The sequence below is a fragment of the Varanus komodoensis genome, unplaced genomic scaffold (genome assembly GCF_004798865.1).
Source record: "Varanus komodoensis strain SLA01 unplaced genomic scaffold, ASM479886v1 scaffold10, whole genome shotgun sequence".
Classification (NCBI taxonomy): Eukaryota; Metazoa; Chordata; class Lepidosauria; order Squamata; family Varanidae; genus Varanus; species Varanus komodoensis.
Genome location: NW_025335269.1, coordinates 7,981,564 through 8,006,220, shown reverse-complemented (window position 1 = coordinate 8,006,220; position 24,657 = coordinate 7,981,564).

The following is a 24,657-nucleotide window of genomic DNA, read 5'->3' as shown; positions in this document are numbered from 1 at the left end:
CTCCTTCCCTCTACACACCCTTTCCTGTCCCCCTTTGCCTCTCTCTGAAATTGCTTTTTGACCAGCTCAGGTTGTTTTTTTCCACCTCAGTTTTGGAAAGTAAGAGACTCAGAACTCTGTTCCTAGTTTCAAAGTCAAAGCACTGTCTGGATCTGGGAATCTGAAGTATCCTGTGCCTCCTCTGACAATGTCTAGGGGGGGTCAAAAGATTTCTCCCTTCTTCCCGTTGTTGTTGATGATGCTGTTAATGAGGATTTTCACTACAATTCTTAAGAATGTACAAAGATGCTATTCTAGAAGCAAAATGCTGTGGTTTGCAGGAAAAAGAACTTGTTCTCATAATAGTTTCCTTAGCAAAGAAAGAGCTTCTAAACTGTATACACATGTTTACAAAGAGGATGTCTAATGTTTGACGACTATCCCCACTTCTGTGGACTGGAACTAGATTCAGGAGCATGCAACTGGGGTGATAGAAAGCAGATTCCTTGCCTCTTCCTATTCACTATAGCCCCTCTAGTTTGGGGACCATGCTGAATGAGGTGAGCTGTGATGGAGGAAAAGGGCACAGGTACCTTCCATAGTGGAAAAACAACCTTATACTTCCCTTGCCTTTAAGATATTTAAACTTGAAGTCAAGCTGTGTTGCATCAAACTGGCAGATCAGATTTAATGTGACATACCATCATTACTGTGAAAAATTATGCAACCACTGCATAAACTGAAGAAACTTCCAAGATTTAGGAAGATGCTACTTAAGCCCAAATTTTTGCAATTTTTTTTATTGAATTGCAAATTTGTATTTTTAAAGACTCAGCTGCACCAGGTGACCCAGGTGGATTCTTTCAGAAAATGTCATAGAATCATAGAATAGTAGAGTTGGAAGGGACTATGAAGGTTATCAGGTCCAACCCCCACTGTGATGTCAATTAGATCACAATGTATATCTAATGTTATGGGTTAATAATAATGCTTTGCATGGGCAAAGCACTTTGGAGTCTTCAAAGTGTTTCACAGCAATTGGTATGTCATCCTGTGTGCTCACCATGGTTCATGGTTTTTACCTTTATCTACACAACAGAGGATAAAGTGGTTTCCACATGATTGTAGTTTCCTCCCTCTCTGATCAAACCTTCAGCTGGCAGCATGTGTCCCAAAGGCTGCCATGCCTGTAACTGAGCCTGAAGGTGCAACACTCCTTGCCTGCATCACCTGCCTCTTCATCATTGGTCCACACAATTCCCAGAGTGAGTCCTCCTCCCCTCTGTTTTCCACACATTCCTCAGCCGAACTGCCGTCTAATGAACGAATTTGCCTATGGAAAGCAATGCTGCACACTGCAATCCATCTCCACAGTTAAGTGTCTCCCCGTCTTTGCCTTCATAAGCAGGCACAGAAGCTTGTCTTTCTGTCAGCCCACCCCCTCTCTGTACCCTGCTCCAGAGCCCTGTCTGCTGTCATTCAACCCATTCTCCAACCCATAATCAGGCAGCAGATGGTCCTCCTATTGGAAAATGTGAGGGAGAAGGTGATGCCTCTCCAGCATGTCTGCCAAGAGAGAATTCCAGAAAAAAAGTGATTTTGTTACTCTGCCCAGAAACCCCAGCACACAAATCTAGAAACCTCCACCCAGAGTCCACCTGTACCTGCAGCACTATGCTGTAAAAACTTTTCCAATCAACTCAGAAGGCCTATCTGGGAATCTTGCCTGTCTTTTACCAAGCTTCTCTTGGGGAGCTCTGGTGTCCTTTTATCTTTATCCCTTCTCCGCTTCTCCTCCCTTTCCTCCTGAATGCTTGTGTGCTTTCTTCAGCAGAAGTTCCTGCTGCATGAAGGAATCAGAGGCTGATAAATTGATGCTCTTGGTGTTGTTGCTTGAGACTATGGTGTTTCTGCTTAGGAAACTAATATGTGCAGGAGTGAGTCCACAGCCCTTCATTTCCTCCACCTTTCCCCAGATAAGGCCTTTCCCCTAAGGGAAACATGGGGGTGGGGTCTGGCTGAGACAGTAGAATAGTGACAAATGTAGGTTCCTGGCCCTGTTAAGAGTTTGGTCCAGTTCAAAGGGAGCTGAAGTTACTTGAACATTTTTAGCAGGAAGAATTCATGTTTTGAGCCCCTCCCCATCTCTCTGAATTTTGAAGGCTCCCAAATAATCCTCTCTGCATTTCCAGACCCTCCCATCTGTTCCATTCACTGCTTTATTCTGGTAAGGACACATATTTTATTGACATGTATACATTTGTTGAGGGATGCAGGTGGCACAGTGGTTTAAACTGCTGTGCTGCTGGGCTGGTTGATCGAAAGGTCACCGGTTCGAATCTGCACAATGGGGTGAGTTCCCGTTGCTCCATCCCAGCTCCTGCCAACCTTGTAGTTCGAACGCATGCAAATGCAAGTAGATAAAAAAGGTACCACTTCGGTGGGAAGGTAACAGCGTTCCACGCACTCGGTGTTTAGTCATGCTGTCCACATGACCACGGAAACGGTCTGGGGACAAACGCTGGCTCCCTTGGCTAGGAAACGGAGATGAGCACCGCCCCCTAGAGTCAGACATAATCAAGGGGAAACCTTTACCTTTTATTTTTTATACGTTTGTTAGTTCAGTCATTTTACATTTCAATAACTGTCTAGTGTATGCCGTTTGGATGCAGTTTACCAGTTCACCTTGGAAATGTGTCTCTTGTCAATTCCATTTGACTATGTCCCTCAAGTTCCCACAATTCCTGGGGAGCAGTGGTGCATTCCCAACCAGTGGGTTCCTCACTGGAAGTAATGGGAAAGTTCCTTGCAATTGACCTTCCCTGTGTGGGTAAGCATGCCAAGTGAAAGGCACTTCAGAAACCTGAGAAAGAGCTAATGAGGGAAGGGAGGCAATCAATTCAATGCTGGGGATTGGTAGGAAGGAGAGAGAGAAAAAAAGACACCAATGCACATGCATGCTACTAATTATTTATACTATAGCACATGAAAAATTTAACACATTTCTTCACCATGAGTGCACAATTCACTACACTTGGCCACCTGAAGACAACTCCTTTCTACCTTCATGTAATTTTCATAAAAGATATATTCAGGCATCTGGAAGATTCCTAAATCTGCTTAACCAGCTTTGTCAGTTGTGCCTTAAACAAGGTCAGGGCTACCACCAATGTTTTTGTAACCTCCTGCACATACGATACAATTTCTGGGCTCAACCAGTCCTAAAAGTATGGCATGGACAGCCAGTGGCCCAAGTCCAGCTGTACTTTCCCACAGTAGTTAGAAATGGACATGCATATACTTGTCCAAGATGTTTCCTGGCAGTGCACAGATTCTGTGTGAGAACCATAATATGAATCTCAATGCCTGTACATTTGCATCAGAGGCATATAGATTTACTTGTGAGGCTGGAACTAAATGTTATAGTAATCACATTGCACTGACAAATAGGTATGGGGAAGAAATTCATTCAGTTCACATTTTTATTCAAACTTAACTAATATCTAACTTTCTAACTAATATGTAAACTGAAACCAAGCTGTTCCTTGAAATGCATACTTCTTCAAAATGTGTAATAAATCCATCCATTTTTTTAAAAAGTATATATTAAGGGAAAGAACAAATAAACATGTGTATATTAGTGTTCAGGAATGCCTTATATAAAGGAAATACTTGGAAAGTATGACTGTTGAACAGTATTGCATACCAAAAAAGCATGTATTAGGAGAAATGCACACAAGAAGTATATGAATTTTCAAGCAAACTTTAAAAAATATAAGTTGGAATAAACCAAATTTAAGATTAGGAAAAAAAAAAACTGAAAGAAACCAAAATTGACAGTTTCATTCAACAGCTCTGTGTTGTCTCCTCCTCTCCACCCCAGTATCATCTAGCATACTGGGCCAGCATGATGTGATGCCATTGCATGGTGAGTTTCAACACCCCAACACATTGCTGCTGAAGAAAGAGACCAAGGAAGCTTAAAGTGTGATGATGGAACACTACTTTTTACCTGACTTAAAAATCGACCCAAGATCCATCACCACACTTCTTTAGTAGGTGGTACATCATCCCCGCATACTGTTTGTGGGAATCTGCATTGCCCTCAAGCTGGCAGAATGCTCTGCTTTTTTTCTCTAGTGCCTTTATCAAATTCAAAGGATATGGACTGCTACTTAGAGCAGTGCTCTTTAGGGAGAATGATAAATGCACATCATCAAAGAAGCTGCCCTTTGGCTGATTGGAGGCAAGCTACCTGCTTCAGTTTAGATCTTTCATTTCTCCCAGAAAAAGTAAATCTCAAAAGAGGAAAAAAACTCATGCATATTTTAGTAGATTCTTCTTCTTTTTAGCTTTTGTATTTCCTTCTTCCCAAGCATCATATATCACACAAAGATTAAGCTTAACATTTTTCTAGTGATAAGCCAGACTTACTACTAAAATGTAATACTTATGGAAACTATTTTGAAGTTTCAGTATCTTGCTCTCTAATTTTCTTTCTTTGTGTTTGAAAATATTGATTAATATTAAAGTACTTGCAAACCATTATGCATACAGTGTGATAAATGAAAGGGAAATAAAGAACAGATTAAAACAATATTATAATAGATTGTGCATACAATCACCATTTACAGAAAGATTGCCAATTTCTAAGAAATGGTTTAAGTTATCATATTTTTCTCTTGAGTCTGAATAATTTAGCAGAAACTACATATTCATGTAACTTGTTCTCTGAGTCTTTTATGCTTCACTCATTGTCAGCTCTCTAATGCTTTGCATATGCTTTTGCCACACTATAACTTCTGAAGTCATTTCACAAAAAGTCATTGCAAAATTCAGTATAATTATCATTATATTCATGACTAACAGACAACCTTCCACTAACTGCTAACCAAATATCTCACCAAAATATATATGTTGATTGGTCATGCCCATCATATGTGTGGAAAGGTTCATTCTTCATTAGTACATTTCCAATAATGTGGATATAATTGTTACATTGAAAATTTTGTGAAAAATAGATTATCTTGAAAAATCTATGAGGTCTAGTGTAAATGTACCAGCTTGGCATGAATTTAGAACAGTTTTCACTTAGCATTTTACTTTTAAAAATGATAATCTAAATTTATATATTGACCAGTGTCCTTTGCCTGTTATATCATACCCCATTGTAGTGTTTCCATTTCACAATCATAATAACACAAGTTCATAAATCATACTCAAAGACACACCAGCTGAAGATTATAACAGTCTTTCAAAGTCCAGTGCCTTCCAAATGTTTTGGACCCAACCTACATACTTTGAAAAACAACAACTGAATGCAATACAGTGGTACCTCAGCTCATGAACTTAATCCGTTCCACGACTCTGGTCGCTACCTGAATTGGTCATGAGCCAAGTCAAATTCCCCCATAAGGTTCAACGTAAAGAAGGTTAATTCATTCTGTAAATATTTTTTTAATCACAAAAAAATGAAACAAAGTAACAAAGAACAACAAAATTACAAAGTAAAGTACAGTACAGTAGAGAACACTAGCCTGGTGGGGGCGGGGGAGGTTATTGTTTGGAGGGAGAGTCCAAACCATAATCATGCGATAACGATTGTGCTCGGGGGTGGGCAGGGGAGATGGCCGCAATCATGCTGGGATGGGGGAGATGGCTGTGATTGCAGGCGCACTCATGCAGGGAAGACAGGCATGATTGCGGGTGCGCTCATGGGGGGAGACAGGCGTGATTGTGGGCGTGCTGGGGGGAGACAGGTGCGATCACGGCCATCTCCACACTGAGCACAATTGCGGCCATCTCCCCCCCTCCCCCGAGCATAACTGCGATTGTGCCTGTATTCCCTGCACAAGTGTGACCCCACATGCGGCCATCTCCCCATCCCCTTGAGCACGATCATGCAGGGAAGACAGGCGTGATCGCAATCATCACCCAATTCGGAGTTCACGACCTGAGTCAAAATTTTTCTGAAATTTCTGTTCATGACCAGATTTGGTCATGAACTGAGGCGTTTGTGAGCTGAGGTACCACTGTATATGCAGGAGACGCAGAGAGGGGATTTTTTATTTTAGCACTGCAGTACTTGCAAATTTAATTCTTGGTTCTTGACCCTGTGTTCATGAGAGGATAATAAGGGTTTCTTGATGTTCACCTTCCTATGACTGAATAACTGTGTAGGGTTCTAGTGATATAACACATCAGTTATAATCTCAAGCTTCAGTTCTGAAGTATCATCTTTGTTATAGCTGCAGTAAAACATTCATAGCTTTTAAACCTAATAGAACTAGTGGTGCTGAAATTAATCAGCTCATTGGTCAAAATGCATCTATTCATAATGTTCACTTTTGCAGTGAGTGCAAATGATATATTATGAATTTGCTGTTAAGGACATCACTCTGTGCCCCACAAAGCCACTCCAGTGTTTCCAAAGCTAGCTGTAGACTGAAGCTGCATCTTTTGGGTCCTTTGGGGGAAGCTGTTACATTTCCAGTCTGGCTGGCTTCTGTAGGTGGAATGGAAGGGGGTCTACCTTGTCATTTGCCTCAGGCAGAAAGTGTCCTGAGCTGCTGGGCTGGCTCTGCAGTAGCAATGTGGGGAGCGGGGTACATCCCTGGCCTGTTGGATGACCTTGACATGTCTCTACTTTGGCTTGAGTAGACTGAAGCTGCATCTTTGTATATCAGGGTTAGGCAAAATGTTACTCATGGGCACCAATATCCCCTGAACACCTTTCTTGGCATCTGCTAAGGCACACTTAAAACAAACAAACAAACAAACAAACCATATTTGTCTTACCGATTGCTGGGAAACATTTTTCAGTTGTGCTGAGATCTATGGATTCAGGTGAGTTGTTTAGTATGTGGGGGCTCTGTCCTGAACTCAGTCTTTTGGGAATGTCCTTTGCCATATCTGTCATGCTGGTCATTTTGTGGTGGTGCCCAGGATACTGACTCAAAGTGTTGGAAGAACCCATAGGTCCAAAAGTTTTCTTACCACTGTTTTACACTTTTGTTATTACATACTGTCAAGTTATCTCCAACTTACAGCAACCCTATGAATGAAAGCCTTCCAAAATGTTCTATCCATGGCGGCCCTGCACAGCTCCTGTACACTCAAGTCTGCAGCTTTGTTTATGGAATCATTCCATCTCATTTTGGTCTTCCTCTTCTTTTGCCTTTCCATAGCATTGTTGCCTTCTCCAATGAGTCTTTCCTTTTCATGATGCATCCAAAATATACCAGCTTTCAAACAGAGCCCTTTGCTTTAATTCTGCAAATGGAAAAACTCCATTACTTTTGTTATAAATGCACTCTTTGCGGGGAAGGAATCAGTTCAGCTAGGGCTAAACAAAACATCCAAGTCTTACACAGGCCTTTAGAAAGAAGGATGATGAGCTTTTGAAATGCATGTGTCCATAGAGTTTGTGAAATCAAATTATATGGTCCAGCATTTCCATTTCCAGTAGGACTGCACAAGCTCACAAGCAAGATCTGAAGGCATTGACAACTACCTGTTGTTCTGCTGTTAGTTCCTAGCACATAGAATTGAGTGATGCAGCTTCTGAATATGGAAGCTCTATTGCTTTCCTGATTAATATCTATGGATAGACATGCAAATTTGATGAGAAAGGGGACTGAGAGAAAGGACTAAGAAAGGGGTTTGCTGTTTTATGGGAGCTAAGGAATGGGAAGGCCAGAAGGCATGCTTAGTGAAAGGAAGAATTGGCAGAGGTTCCAAGAAAAGATAAATGAAGGATATGGATTGTAAGGAAGCTGGAAATTTAAGAGACAATAAGGCCAGAGAGATCAATGATGATCTCTCATCATTGATGGCAATGATGACAAGGAGATTTTTGCAACCTGGCTGAAATAAGCATTGAAAGTTTTGGCTAAGGAACAGTGTAGCTAGAGAAACTCATCCCATACACCAGGCACAGGTGTATGTCCATTCAAGATGCCTAATACTCCAAATACTTATGTTTTCGCTAGGCCTTCTCTCTGCCCCCTCAGCCTGCTTGGGTTGGGGTGCACAAGATTTTCATTTCTGTTCACAAATTGTCCCATTCACAATCCTGTATTTAAATATGAGGAGGAGCCCTTTTTTGAGAACTGTTCATAGATTCCTTAATTTGTGTTTGCATTTGAAAACACATTTTTAAACATGTAAGTTTAAAAAAAAAACATTTGCATGCCTTAGTAAAGAATATGTTCATAAGTGTGCATTTTTCACATTGCAAGAAACCAAAGAAACAGGTCTAAAAGGAAAATGTAAGCGAGCTTGAAAGGAGCTTTGAAATAATTTTCAGAGACCTAGGCAAGCTCAAAAAAGGCTGTTCTCCTATTCCTACCTTTAAGGCCCCTCACTACTCTTTTCTGAAGTGGTTCTCCTTTCCTGAGACCTGCCTTGGCCTTCTGTACCATCAGGCTCTGGCTACAAAAGATCCTTCATTACCATCATTAGGGTAATATAATACAAGATTCCTCAATGCATCACAATGTAGAATTTCTGCAATGTGTCCCAATACTGAGATATAGCTGTTGATACAAGTATACACTTTAGTTAATAATTGGTAAAATTGCACTGGACTTTCAATGTCTCTTCCTCTAAACTGAAGCTGTCTTCCATCTTTCAATTATTACCAACCTGTAGCACTGTCTTATTGCTCATTTGATTCATGCAGGCAGATGCATTTGTGCTACCCCCACTTTCAATCAAAGACAAAGGTATTTTTTGATAAACCATTTACAAAGCTTGATAAGAAAAAATGTTGATCAACTGCAGAACAATTATGGTGACTGCTATTAAAATGTCACCATTTATCCATGGTTTTCACACACCTGTCAGTATCTTAGATACAGCGCTGTTATTAATTCTTTTCCATAAATGGAGAAGAGTCTTGGTGCTAAAAGTGAAAGATGTTTAATTTAAAAATGCAGGAACAATCATTCTCCCGTCCTGTCCAAGATTGCACATGAAAGGCTAGGGGGTGACAGTTTTTAAAAGGTTTAAGAAAAGGCTTTGGTGAGAGCTGTGCAGTTCCATCCTAACCATGTTTACCCCCACTGATTTCAATATGATTGAAATGCCACATTGAAAATTGTTCTCCCCCCACCCCGTCACTGAAAATCTTTACTACACTTCAGGGGGCAACTCCAGAACAATTAGTTAGGGGGAGCTAAGACTATTCTTAGGGGAACAAAGATTTTGTTACAGATTTAGGCACATGCAACTGGGCTGGTAGAAATTAACTTTCCTGCCTTTTCCTCCCCTTTTCTATGACAGACTCCTGAAAAAGCTATGCAGAGAGTAAAGAGACTGAACCAAATGGGGGAGGAAAACAGGAAAAACCTTCAAAAATCAGGTGCAGAGACCTTCCTCTTATGTCAAGCAGGTCCCTGCATCCTAGGATTAAAATCTGGAAGGGTCCCTAGGAACCAGATAAAATTACTCACTGGGCACCTCTGACCTGCAGGTTGACCATCCATGATTCAGGTCACAAACCTATACCCATTAAATCCAATGGGACTTTCTTTTGAAAAGATGTGCACTATTAGTCTGCAATCTAGCTTGAAGTTTTCTGAGAGCAAGTCCCATTCAACATCATGTGATTTACTTCTAAGTAAACATGAATAAGATTGTACTGCACAGATGGAAAACATTTGGGTCTGCTTTTATATATATCCAAATAATTTGTTTCCATCAGGGGTTGGAACAGGGATAAGGACTAAAATAATGGACAGAAATGGCCACTTACTGAAAGGTTTCTGTCCTGCCAAAAAGGTTCCAAAAGGTCCAATTCAGTGAGTGCTGTTTGTGCCTAAAAGGGTTTAGTAATGTGATCTTAAGTTTAAATCTGCTGGAGAAACAGAAGCAGAGACCTCAAAAATCACTAGCATCATGGCCAGTGAGACTTGCATATATAGCTTCTGACAGCTGCATCAACATCATGAAAGCAATTCCTGATGACAGCTACAGGCATATTTTTCATTTTTCTCCTGAGATAAACCTGGCAGGGTGTAGTATTACAGGATCTGTATGTCTCAAACAGCATTTCCCAAACTTTGATGGCAGAAATACACATATTTTTTAATTAAAACATGGGGCAGGGGGTTTTAACTCTTACACCCCAAAAGCTTTACTTTGTAAAGACCAGGTAATTTGATCTGAGAATGAATTCCTTGTGTCTGTGTAAGTTTCTCTTACGGACCAAGTCTTATTTATGCATCTGTTCAGTTACTGATAGCCCATTTTTCAAGACCCAAGCCTTCACAAAGCATAAATAAGCCAGTTTCTGACCAGAAGAAACAGACCCACTCATTCCATGGAAACCTAAATGGGCCACAAATGGACCTGTGAAGGCAGAGGGAAATTTCAGTCCAGCACTACTTTTACCCACAGGATCCATGATACTTTAGGTCGGTTTCTTTTAGGACACACCTGGAAGTGTGAACATACAGCACACAGTTTAGGAAATGGGCATTCATGGCATTCTTGTACCTTCTGAGTCCAGAGTGTTCATAAATAGGTCAAAATACCATTCTCAGCCTGTTCTGAACCAAACATTAATTAAGGAGTTTATTGATTGTTTCCAGGGAAAGATTTAGTCTAATTTTGAACATTTGTATAGACTTGTTCTGACAGTGTGTGTGTGTGTGTGTGTGTGTGTGAGAGAGAGAGAGAGAGAGAGAGAGAGAGAGAGAGAGAGAGGGAGAGAGAGAGGGAGAGCATAGAAGTCTATGCTAAGGGCACAATACTTTATTATTCATACAAGCTAGTAAATAAAGGTGGCCATTTAAATGTGTTGAGTTTCTACCATCCAATCAAATGGCAATCTTGACACCATATAGTACTGTTCCCTCCTATGCCCAAATGCCTTTTTCTCAAGCTATCATATACCTTGCTTTCGTTCATTTAATACATTGCCTACTACTTAACCCCTTTCCTCTTCCTTAATATTTAACTGCTTTATTCCTACTAAAAAGGGGGATGGAGTAACCTTGCATTATCTCATAATAATGAGTGTTGGTGGTGTTGTAAGGCACTTAGAAGATTTGGTGTATAGGCCCATAAAATATAAATCTGCATGAAGTTTGAAGCAGTTAATCTATATCACTAGCATTTGGCATTGCTGGTCCACTTTCACTGTTGATATATTGCTAATATAAGTGACATTTAGAGGTACACCAATGGCTCAAGCCAGTGCAATGCTTTTTCTGGGGCAACCTACTATGCCAGCATATGCTGATGACATATCACTAGGAATGGCATACATTTACAGTATTTTAGTACTGCAAGCAGATTGACAGTATTAGCTACTGCACAATATATGTAATTTTAGAAATAATTTCACAGAATGTAAAGCTAGTCAATTTGCCCGGTCTTCAGTTAATATATATCCTGTCCCAGTACATCCCAAAATGGTAGTTCCTTTTCAATTATAGTGAATTTGAAATTGCTGTAAACAGGTGAGGAAAATGCACAAAAAGGAGTGCAAGGACAGTTTTTTCTTGAGCTTTTTCAAACACACCTAAACATTGTACCAAACTGGAGTTTAAAAAAATTGATAGAGTATTAATTCAGAAGCAATTCAAGAGTGAATCAAAGAATAACCCTTCCTCTGTAAATTTCCAAGATCCCACCCAGTTCCTGTTCCAAAATGTAGTCAAGTGAACTTGTCACCCTTTCATCACTCATTCTTATCTCTGTGAATTAAAGTCATACTATAATAAAATGGTACACTATTCCATTTGGGAATGGGACAAAGAGGTTTTTTATTTATTTTTGGTAGGAGAATTGAGAAGGCTGGAGTGTGAGCAGATGAGGTAGGGATAAAGGGTAAAGTGTCCTATTTAGACCAAGTTAGAGTTACTAGGTGACTAGCCAGCTAGGTAGTTGTTAATGAGGATAGTATTACAATAAAACAATTTGTTAAAGGTAGTCCCTAAGTTGTTTGATTACTGTAGCTGAATTTGGGAGAGACTAAAGCATTCAAGCAATCCAGAGTGGAAGTCTGCAAGAACTGGCATGGCAGTGCAGCAATATCTAGCTAGGATTTTGCAAAGCTGGCCAGGTTCACTCACTACATTCAGGCCAAAACAATGGATTCAGGGACATGGAAATGAGGTGTGAGGTTTCAGGAGCCAAAAGAGAGCCCAGAGCAGGTGATTGTTTTCCAACAACCTGCTCAACATGCTATGGACACTTAAACACAAGCAGCCTGGATTCCACCCAAGCCCCAGCTACAGCAATGTGGGGAGCCAAGATTGTAACTAGGCACCACCTGAGCAGGATAACCTGTGCTCTCCACTCTAGCTGCCACTGGTCTTGGGGTTGCATAGCCAAACTTCAAGCCAATCCTGGAATCCTGGTTGAACTCCAAGCCTCCCTGGGGATAGGGAAGACTGATCACCTGGAGGCCCTGTCCCCTAATCAAGGGATAGCCTAGCCTCTTCCTGAGCCATTGCTTCTGTTTCATCCCCTGGGAAGGAAAAATCCTTGAAATGAGGTAAGCCAGGGCTTCCTCATGGGAGGTCTCCTCAAGTGGAGGAATAAGATGGAATGTGGTAGAGAAAAAAGGGAGGGACAGGCTCGGGTGAGGATCTGAGTGAAGGGAACAATGAACAAGGCCTAGGCCTCATTGAAGCGGCATTTGAGGCCTAGAAAGGAACAGCGGGACAGTATTTGGTGGAAGGATGCGCTGCAGTTCCTGAGGTGACAGAATCATGTAAGAATGCTCCACATTCATGCAAAACTAGCCTGTTAGAGAAAAGTCTTCAGCTCAGCCATCACTCTGACATGCCATCTTCCTGAATGCAAAGAACACTGTCCCCCCCCCCCCCGTCAGAGCATTGCAATAGCAACACCTCCCACTGAAGGTGTTGCATATTCAGTTACACCCTGAAGTGATGTAACTCAGGAACTGCCATTTGAGTCTACTGAAAGTATAAACTGGCCCAGTTCTACATTCTCTTTGTATATCCTACTTTCCTTCTGTCGTCTTAGTCACTTTCCTATTCACTTTTCCTTTTGTGTTTCAGTAAATCTTCCTGAGCCTTCCAGCAGTGTTTTGTCTTAGTTTTCTATGAAGTGCAAAATTTATTTTAAGCACTTAGCTGCTGCTGCTACAACCACACCCAACACTTTTAACAGTAATATAGCTAATGTTATTACGGATGGCAAGTGGAGGGGGGACTGACTTTTAAAATATTTTGGGTACTTTTTTTCACTCCATTCTTTGAATGATTAAAAATCTTCTCAGTGGCTGCCACATTTTCCTTCCCGGAATGCACCTGGAATGATCCACATATAGAAATACAAATTTTAAAGTTACTTACTTATCCTAGGAAAAAAATGACCTATTTCTCACCTTCTTGAGAAGTAAGCTAAGAGCAGAAGGGCATCCTGAACAGCACCCTTAAAAGCACACAATATGCATTTTAAAAGTTTAAATGATTAAAACAACATGAGATTAAAAACAGTGATTGATCAGCTAAAAATTCATAAAGTAGCAATCAAAAGAAAGGAGACCGATTCTTTGAAGGCCATCAGATACTGTTAAACCTGAGTAAACACAGACACCTAAAGCACAGGTGGGTAACAAGATGCTCACAGACCACAGGCAGCTTCCCTTGTTTCCTGGTGCCTAGCCAACAGAGTCTTGCCACTGCTGATATTTGCAGCAGCAATAAAAATGTTGATTTGCCAAAGGCATTTGTTAGGAAATGGCCAAAGAATACTTGCTAAAATTAGCATGTTTCTAAGCTAAATTTGGCTAGGGTATCATTTCATAAAAATGGAACCAGCAGCTAATTGCAGCAGTAAATGCAGAAGTGTGGCCTATGGGTGGATCTGTAAGAAGAAATGGTCCACAGAGCTTTTGTAACCCCAGGCTGAAGGGATAGCAGTAAAGGTTCTGGCTACACATCTGTAGAGAAGTTTTGTAATAAGGAAATGGCCACAGAAAGGTCCTTTCTCTCTTTCCACATGCCTCATTCATGATGACAGGATAATCTGAAGATGAACCTTGAAGCTCACAGTGGATTAGTTCTTGTGGAATGAGCCAGTCCTTCTAATAACCAGTTTGGATTTCTTAAAGGCTAAGGTGACAACTTAACTTGAACCTTTGGCAGCCAGTGAATCTCTTTCAAGCAGTGGCATGCAGAAATTCATGGTGGCTGGACCTTATACAGTGGTACCTCGGCTCACGAATGTCTCAGTTCACAACAAAATCGAGTTGCGAACAGAAATGTCAGAAAAAAATGCCTCAGGTTGTGAACTCTATATCGGGTGATGATTGCAACCGTGCCCGTCTTCCCTTCACAGGAGTGATTGCAGTCGTGCTGGGGGTGGGGGGAGATGGCCGCAATCATGCCTGTCCTCCCTGCCCGAGCATGACTGCAATCGCACCCGTCTATGGCCGCGATCACGGTCATGCTCGTCCAGGGAACACGGGTGCGATCCCGGTTGTGTTGAGGGGGGAGATGGCCACGATCTTTGTTGTTGTCACTTTGCTTCAAATTTTTGTGATTAAAAAAAAAATAGTTACAGAACGGATTAACCTTATTTACATTGAACCTTATGGGGAAATTTGACTCGACTCACGACCAATTTGGGTCACGACCAGAGTCATGGAATAGATTAAGTTCGTGAGCCAAGGTACCACTGTAACAGCTCAGCCACCATATTTTGTATCAGTTGAATGGTGTTTCCTTTGTGGAGAAGAAGGATCTCTGTGCATGGTAAACCCCTGGAAATGGGTGCACTAGGGTGATGATTTGGAAAGATACCCCAGCAATTTCAGTACTGCTTTTTCAAAGGAATGTGCTTAAGATTCAGATGCAAATTAATTTAATTGCAAATACAGAGACTGAAGTGGTTTGTTGATCATGCCTTGAATCTCCTCAAATTATTCCTACTAGATTACCTTTCTAAACAAAGCATAATCTTGTACCATTACTGTAACACCAATCAATAGCAGTATATAAGATATTGGCTGAGAAGGTGAAATTCCTTTAGGGAATAAGGGAGTTTAATTGAATAAGAATAGGTAGGAATTTGCAAAGAGCTTCTGGTTGCCAGACAACACAAAGAGAACTAATTAGAATTCTGACTGCAACATCAAGTCACAGAACATATCAGGGTCTTCTCATAAATAAAGAAAAAACCTTTGACATGTTTGTAATGCATGGAGAAAATGAAGGATTAGAAGAGATTTATCATGTTAAATGATGTATGATGTTGGCTGTGTATGTCCAGTCCCAACAAAGTGGTGGATGGTTGGACTGAGATCACCCTATTAATGACTGGAAGTCAGCAAGACAGTGAATTCTATAGACACAATTCACTTGACAGTCTACCAACCAGGGGCCCTCAAGATGTTTTGGATTTCAGCTTCCATCAGCCTCTGTCAGTATGGAATGCTAGGAAAAGTGGGTTAGGAATACTGGCATTTGCAGTCTGGAGATCTGGAGGACAGCAGGATGGAGACAGATGTTATAAAAGAAGATAAGCACTGAAGCAAGATCAGGAGGTAGAAAGCAGGTAAGTCTCAGAAGCTTCAGAAGAGAGGTGTAGCACCTCAGACTCAGTGGTCCCACCCAGCTTGCCTGGAGGGCCAGTATGGCCTTCCAGCATTCCCCAGATAGCCACAGCCTTCCCTATTCTGCAAACACAGATTGTCTCTTGGTTTTTGAGAAATCCTCTGCCACAGAATGAAAGGCAGTTTCCACATAGCTAAACAACAAGTATTTTGCATATCTCATATTCAGAGGAGCTAGATAGGGCTGCACTGATGGAACTACCCAATGCATGCAGGTTGCTGAGTTTCTTGAAGAGAATTCTAGACTAAATGGACCTTGATCTTATTTAGTAATTTACTTCTTTTGATTCAAAGCAAGAGGGAGTAATTCAGCATCACAATATGGGTCTTGAACATGGTACACATGGACAGTACTTGATGGCTAAGAGGATTTTGACTTGCATAATTAGGTGTGTAAAGCTGCTCTCTGTACCATCTTTATTTGGATTCAAAAGAAGAGATCTGTGTTTTGGATCTCAGATACTATCTTTCCCACCTACTTCAATTTTGGGGCAATGCTATTATTATTTCAGTCTCATCCCTTTGCCTTCTGGGAAATGACCATTCTGACTGGCCATGCCCAAAATGGTAGCCATTTGATGAATAAGTAATTCTCCACGTAAGATACTTTGTGAGAATACCCACAATGCTCTCAAAATTCCATATGTGCCAATTCACCCCACAAGTTTGGGTTTCCATGGATTTGTTGCTCTTTAAGAGAGCCAGAGTAATCACCTTGCTTTGTAAATTTATAACACACCAGTGGACCATGGAAATCGTTTACGTTTGCAGTTAGTCCAGCCCTGCTGTAGATCAGAGGTAACTCAGGGCTTGTTTGCTTTGTTGGCTGTATCAGACTGGTGCCAAAGCCCATGAAGGATCTAATGAGCTGACTACAACTTAGCAGTGGGCTGTCATTCTCCAGTGAGAGCTTTTGGCTGAAATATTTGGTTGAGGAAGGATGTACATTCCCCTGAAATTGCCCTATGGCTCTGAATTTTTTTACATCTTTGTTCTTGCTTTTCCTGGTACCAGTCCTGCTGGTGGCAGCTAGCAGCTATTGTTGCTGTTATTATTCATTTCTATCCCACCCAATACCTCAGGCTCTCTAGGTGGTTTACAACTGCACATAAAATAGAAATAAAAATATAAAAAACAAAATAACAATAAAATCATAAAATTAAAATACAAAATGTAAAAGCCAAATTTAAACAGCAATAATAGTTCACACAGATTAATGAGATGACATAATTTAAAGCTGCTGACATAATGCCCATAATGCTATAAAATTAAAGCTAATTAAATAGCCTGTCATAGAAGACAGTCTTAACCTGGCACTGAAAATATATTAGATTTAGCACCAGGCAGACCATAATGAGAACCTAGTTCCATAGCTGGGGGACTGCAACTGAGAAGGCCTCTCTCCATGCTCTCACCATCTGAGCCTCCTTTGGAGGTGGCAGTTGGAAGCAGGCCCAGATCTTGATCATAGTGTCCAGGTAGATTGTAGTTGGGAGAGGCATTCCATCAAGTAAGGTGGTCTCAAGCTAATAATGGCTTTAAACAAACACTTTGAATTGGGTTTGGCAGTATATAGGCAGCCAATGCCAGCAAGCCAGAATTAGTGTTACATGTTTGGACCATCTGGTGTCTGTTATTAATCTGGCTGCAGCATTTTGCACAGGCAGGAGCTTCTAGACAGTCTTCAAGGGCAACCCTATGTGGAGAATATTCATAATCTACTTTAGAGAATACCAGAGTGTAGATTACTGAAACTAGGCTATCCCTATCTGGATACAGGCATAGCTGGGCCACTAGTAAAAGCAGGTAGAAGGATCTCCATGCCATTGAGACCACCTGGGCCTCAAGTGGCAAAGATGACTCAAAGAGCACCCCCAAGCTACGAGCCTGCTTTTTAAGGGAAGTTCAGCCCCTAAACAGGTTGAATTCCTCCCATCTGGTCAGTGTTGTACCTGACTCCCCAGGATCCTGACATAATAGAGATACCTATCAGCTTTCTCAGGGCATTCAGGATAGGTATGACTCCTCTAGGCTCCAGATAGGCATGACACGGCCAAACACTAGAATAATCAGCTGTCTCAGGGTATGCATGATAGGCTTAGCTCTCCTAAGCTCTAGCCCATTCAAATGTCTAGTAACTGCCTCAGAGAATTCCCTCAGAAAATGGAAAAAGCTTACCAAAGACGTAATGGGCAAAGATTGCTTAGAAGGTGTAAATTAAAAGATAAAACTTACTGCTAACCAAATCTGCTTCTGTATATCGCTTGCTCAACTGCTTATGTGATTCTGTAACTCCCCATTGTCGCCATTGTTCTCATTCTTGTCAAAAACTGATTGTATTGTTCCCCATTTGCCGAAAGCGGATTGTGAAGGTATAAAGATCTCCTTCCAACTCTGTTCAAGCACCGCATTCCTCTATGAATGTGGTCCCTGCTGCAGGGATAAATCTCTTTACTTTACCATCCGGTCTCTGGCCTCGTCTGTAACACCGCCGGTACAACATTTGGAGGCCCCAGCGAGATCTAGACCCCGGCGAGACCAGAGACCGGCGGTCTGGCTTCCATCGAACCAGGGACGGGCCCTTTTAGGCGATTTTAGCCTTTTTCTTTTTACCCCGGTTCGGTGGGACGTCTGGCTGAAAGAAGAGAATTGGTAAGCGCGCACGGCGGATTTTCCTTTCTTTCCGCCCTCTGTCTCTGTTTCTGTCTGGGTATCTGCAGATCTAGGTTGGAAAGAACAGCTTGGCTGGACGCAGCATTACAAGCTACTTTCCGGTCGTGGGCACAAGACGTTGGCCCCGGCCACAGAGGTCTGTCTGTCCCGGCATTGGCTGCTTGCCAGTACCGGGTAACTGGCCGAATCTGTTCTGTGTGTGTGTGTGCTTGCCGGCTGTCTTGTCTGTCCAACGTTTTGTTCTTTGTAAAAAGTGTCTCCTGTCTCGTTTTTCTTTCCTCTATACTTGTTCCCTGTAAAGATTTTTTCCCCATATCAGGACGATGGGTCAACGCCAATCCCTTCCGCTTACCCCTCTGCGATGCCTCTTCTTTGATTTTTTTTCCAAAAAGGCTTCCCCATTCAGAGTGCCTGCGGATTCAGGCACGCTGCGAGTTAAAATGGCCACCGGGGGAGCTCGTTCGAACTTCCCCATTTGCAGGGAGTTCGATCTGGGCTCACTACCTCTGCAGCAATTTGCAGGGTGGTGTGAATTACAGGGGGCGGCACTTGCGGGGTTGCCGCGGAAGCAAGCGCTTGGTATTTTTTAAAAAACAGCATGGTCAGACCTAACTAAATTGGCCCTAGATGGCTCACTTGTTTGAAATGGGCTACACCTTTTGCAAAAGCATTTGGCGAAAATACAATCTAAAGAGATGGAATAAGTTTTGCTTTGGTCCAAGCTGGTGGAAAGAAAAGGGAAAAAGAAAAAAGCTAGCTTAATATAGTATTGGTGCACCAGGAAAGATCTACACGTGTATGTTTGCACTGGGTTTCTGTGCAAAGTTTTTATGTTTGTGGAAGTCTTGTGTTCATTGTTGCTGTCTGTTTGTATTTTAAAGTGTTCCCCTTTCTGGGAGGTTAAGCATGTTCAGAGCGGGATTTTGCGGGTTCCTCAGGAAACAGAAACTCCCCCATGCAGCCGCACCAATCTTGTCCTCTTCAGGGCATGGTTGAAAGCAAGGGCGTGGGTGGGTGTTCTTGCCCCTGAGATGAGAATGTGTGAACCTGGCTTTGTTTGAGATACAGATGCATGAGGTCATGGGCCTGAGCCCAAGCATGGCTGAGTCCGGCTGGGAAAAAGGCGATGATCAGGGAAGTGTATGTGTGAGATTTTTCCTTCCCCCATTCCTTCTATATGAGCCAGAACTGGGAAGTAAGGAAATGTGTGACCCTTAAAATTGGGCTAACACAGGTCCTACCCAGTCTTCTGGACATCCTCAATAAGCTTATCCTGTGTGAAAGCCCTGTATGAAAGAGGGGTTATATAGAAACATTTTTATGCAGATCCTTGTCAGAAACCGGGAACACTGTGTAATGTCTTGTTGCAAATTTTCCAGCTTCTTCCATCTACCTTACAGCCCTCCTAGGTAGGAAAAAAATCCTTCTTGTTGGATTAAGTAATGGCATTTGAAATTCCAGGAGGGGATGCTGATGGGCAGATGAAAGATGGAAAAATGCTTTCTTTGCAAGTTCCTGGGGGTATGGTTCTGGGATCGTTTTGGATTGTACTTTGGATCGAGAGGTGAAACAGCATCTGGAGGCTAAATGGCTTTAGGGAATCTATTCCTCGTCAGATATTGCTGGAGTATGTTTGTGAGGGAAGACATGGGAAGAAAAGGTCTGTTCAGAAGGAAACAGTGCAACAGGAAAGTACTGTGGTGTGGTTGTGATTCCATGGGGTTTGGATTGGAATTTTTGTAGATGTTGTAAGTAGAAGGTAAAAAGCAAGTGAGCAGATGGATTGTGGAAATGAAAGAAAAAATGAGGCAAAGATGCAGAAAGGAAGGGTTTTCTTTTATGTGTTGAGGAGGTTTCTGGAAAGTAGTGGAACTTGGTTGGTTTTTTCCTCCCCCTGTTGAACTTGCAACTGTTTGGAATGTGAGGCTTGAGTGAAAAGCAAAAAGATTTTGTTTTTCTGAATGTTGTGTGTATGCCATGTGAGAATGAGTATGTATTGGACAGGAATTCCGTAATTCAAGGGGTGCTTGGTATGTGAGAGAATTTTAAAAGTTTTTGGTGATTTGGTACTTTTTCTACTGGAAAAAAATATGGGAAGGAATGTGTACCTTTTGAAGCAAAGACGAGAAAAAAAAAAAGAGGAATAGTCTACCTTGCTAAGAGCACTCCCATTATTTAAAGAGACAGTAACTGCAGCCTCTTCCCTGGATTTGGTCTGGCCAACTGAATTTAGGAGGAATTTGTGCTGGAAAATTTGGGTTTCTTGACTCTCTGGGCTTGGCTAGCCCACAGAGCCAAGAAAAAGGGGGGATGCTCTGGCAGGAAGATACCACCACTTTGTGAGTACTGCAGAAGCAGCACACAAAGCCTCTGAGCATGTGCAAAGTTCAAAGTACTTTGGGAAGTTTGAGCAGCTCTGCTTCCAGCCACAGATTGGAGGCAGGGTTTGCACTAGTTCTCAAAAGAAACTCTGAGTCTCTAGAAAGCTCTCAGAGGAAACCTTGGTGTCTTAAAAATAAATAAAAGCTGTGTAACTGAGGTAAGGCATTTGAGGTCCTTTGAATGCAAAAAGCTTGTATTGCCTCAGGAAAAATTCTGCCTGGGAAAGGTTGGGTTAAAACAAAGACCCTTAAGCACTCTTAATGAGTCACTAGGAATTTTTTAGGAAGGGAATCCTTCCAAAAAGCAATGTTTTGAGCATGTGATTTGTACCAGCTATCAAGAGTTTTCCCTCTCCAATAACTTCTATTTTTCTGTGTAACATGGATCTGGATCTTATGTGTGTGTGTGGGTATAAGTTCTGAATTCTGAGTATACCATTTTGCTATTTGCTATGCTACAACTGAAGACTTGGGAGGGAATGAATGGATGAAACTCTGGGGCTCTGTGTGTGTGTGTGTGCGTGCACGTGCACGCAATGGGAAGAGTCTCCTTTTACATTGATGAGGCTACTTCTTCCCTTTTGGTGTTCAAAAGAAAAGTTTTGTTTTGCAATGTTTTGCAATATTAATGATAGTGGTATTGCTGTTACTGTCATTGGTATTGATGGTGCTACAAAGGTTTTTTCCTTACAGTAGCCTAATGTTTGTTGGGGACTGAACCCATTTGCCAGCCCAAGGATGTGGGCAGCTAGAATGGCAAGTTCTCAAAACTCTTTCCATAAACATAAGCTGTCTCTCAAACTACCAGGGTCCAGAGTTGAGGGCTACTCACTCTGGAAACAGATGTACCTTCCCCAGTTAAAATGTTGTCTCCCCTTATGCTTTCCTTTTTTCCAAGTGGTGTAGAGCATCCAATCGGCTTTGAATGCTTATAGTTAATTTGTATTGTTTGTGTTCCCTGTTGACTTTGACAGGACGTCGGGCAGAGGGCTGCTCCCTCCCTCGCCACCTTTCTGGGATTTTCTCCTATATAACTGGAACCTACTTTTGCATTTCAACTATCCTCCCCCCCCCCCCCGCCTCCTTCTCATGACTAAAGGGCTTCTAACTGAAAACAGGGCAGGTTTTTCTCCTTGGCTGAATTGTGGTCCTGTTTGCCCCCAAAGTGCCCTGTGATCTCCCAGAGGAAGAAAGGGGTGCTGTCCTGAACAGGCAGGAGTAGCAAAGGTTTCCTCTTCTCTGCATCCCAGGTTGCTGTTGCCCGTGGGAAATTTGCCTCTGGAAGAAAATGAGCAGGTTGCATGTGGGGGTGCGACAGTCTCCTCATGCAGACTGATATGACGGTCATCACACCTCACCGGTGGAATTCCCTTTCAAGGGAGGTGCCACTGGCACCCTCTTGATCTTGCTTTCAGCCACGTTAAGACTTTTTTATTCAGTATCTGTTTTAAGATTGGATTATTGGGTTGCTGCTGGTTTATTGCTTTTTTGGTTGTCATTATTGGTTATATGGTGGATCAAGAAATGGTCTGACTCTACACCTAGGGATTTGTTCAAGAGCTGTGGCTTACTTTTCCCTTGAGGGATGAATTGGCTCCATTTTAATGTAGAGCAAAAAGCTACAAGTTTGGATGGGGTTTCCACTCAGGGCCCTCAGGGCCTTACTGCAGCTGCAAGTGCAGAATCTCACTTTTCCCCACACACATCCCTGTGGAAGTGGCCCCTAGTAGCTGCTAAGAAGAGACGAAAAGGTGGGAGAGCAACGCGACAAGCCTTGGGTTCTATCTGTCCTGCAAACGTGTCTCCTAAAGCTCCTAAGCTAACAGGGCATGCTGTTTCCCGCAACATGTGTGCATTAGATACTGTCTATTCTTGTGAGGGTGAGATTGTACCTCTGCTGTTCTCATTTGTAAAAAATGTGTGTGGATAGCATAAAAAAAATGCTAGCAGTCTGTATTTTTAGGTTTGTTTGTGCTAACAATGGGTTGGTGCATTTTGCATCTGTATGGGAGAGTATCATCCCTGTAATAAGAAACTGTAAAACTGTTCTGATTGTCCAGCAGAAAGCACCTTTTTTGGCCTAGGCAAGCAACAGATTCATGCAACACCAGTTCAACAGAGGATTTGTTTTTGTGCATTTTTACATTGATTGGATTGATTTCAGCAACCTGCAATTTCTTCTTGAGACTGTGCTAAAGAAAGGACAGACTATTACATCTTCAGGTTTCTCTCCAAACGCATGTGGATCTCTGCTACTGTCTACAACTAGCTTCTGTGGAGAAGTGTAAAAGCTTTTTTCCCTCTTAATTAACCTGTTTCTGAGCTGCACCCTTCCAGGAACCAAACAAGCCACGCTGGCACCTCAGAAAAGAAAAGAAAAAAGACTTTTTTCTCTACAGCCCTGGAAGGAAAAGCCCTCCATGTCCCATGCTACGTCCTGGTTCCAGGAACTGAAGTGACTGATGGGTATTCATTCCTGTGTTCTGCCTTCTCCATTGCTTCATCCACAAGGAAAGAACTAACCAGGCCAACCGTGAGAACTGGACATCATGTCATTGCTTCACCTCACACTGCTGCCACCTTGCAAAGCACCAAGTTTGCTGACCAGAAGGAGTGGTGGCCTAAAACAGGATAGTCATCACCGTGAGGGCCTCAGCCCAGACGAGGATGAAATGCCTAAGGCCGCAATGGGTCAGAGGAGGCCTAGGGAGCAAAGGAACCAGGCCTCAGAATTGAGTGGCAAAACTGGAGAGGTGGGGGAGCAGGTGAGGATGAGAGCTGGCTGGCTCTGAGTTCTTTGCAGCCAAAGGGAGGCCAAAATCAGCATGGAGTTTCCCAGGACGACTACTAGCATTGGGGTTGCATATCATGTGTGTTGAATCCTTTTCTTTGCTGCTTTTCCAATTGTTTTCCATTTTTTGATTTTGCTGATAAAACTGCTAAGAAAATCGCCCTAAAGACCAGTGGGGACACTGGAGATTCTCCTGGTTCAGCTGCTGCCCCGGACCCTACCTCAGAATCAACGATTTGATTTCCGTTAAGACCAGTGGAGAATGTTGTACCTGACTCCCCAGGATCCTGACATAATAGAGATACCTATCAGCTTTCTCAGGGCATTCAGGATAGGCATGACTCCTCTAGGCTCCAGATAGGCATGACACGGCCAAACACTAGAATAATCAGCTGTCTCAGGGTATGCATGATAGGCTTAGCTCTCCTAAGCTCTAGCCCATTCAAATGTCTAGTAACTGCCTCAGAGAATTCCCTCAGAAAATGGAAAAAGCTTACCAAAGACGTAATGGGCAAAGATTGCTTAGAAGGTGTAAATTAAAAGATAAAACTTACTGCTAACCAAATCTGCTTCTGTATATCGCTTGCTCAACTGCTTATGTGATTCTGTAACTCCCCATTGTCGCCATTGTTCTCATTCTTGTCAAAAACTGATTGTATTGTTCCCCATTTGCCGAAAGCGGATTGTGAAGGTATAAAGATCTCCTTCCAACTCTGTTCAAGCACCGCATTCTAACCATGAATGTTGGTCCCTGCTGCAGGAATAAATCTCCTCTTTACTTTACCATCCGGTCTCTGGCCTTGTCTGTAACACCGCGGGTACAACAGTCAGAAGAACAAACCACTAACAGGCTCTCTATTTTGCCTGGATTGAACTCTAGTTTGTTAGCCTCCATCTAGTCCACTGTTGCAGCCAAGCACCATTTAAACACATCCATAGCCTCACAAAGGTCCAAATAGGGTGTTACATGCACATTCTGCCTTTACATGTACATGGAAAGGCTTGTAACTGCATTCATCTGCATGAGATTACAACCCTACACCCCTGCAGACCTTAGCACTAAACAGGCACTTGTGCACCCAGGATATTCAGGCAAAGCCTTATGGGTGCATTCTCATCCTAACTGGCCTTGTAGCCCTCACATATGGAAGCTGAATGCCTCCAGAGGTGTCTTAAACCATCATATCTTTAGCACTTACATAGGAAAAAGCAAACACTGAATGTAGATGCTC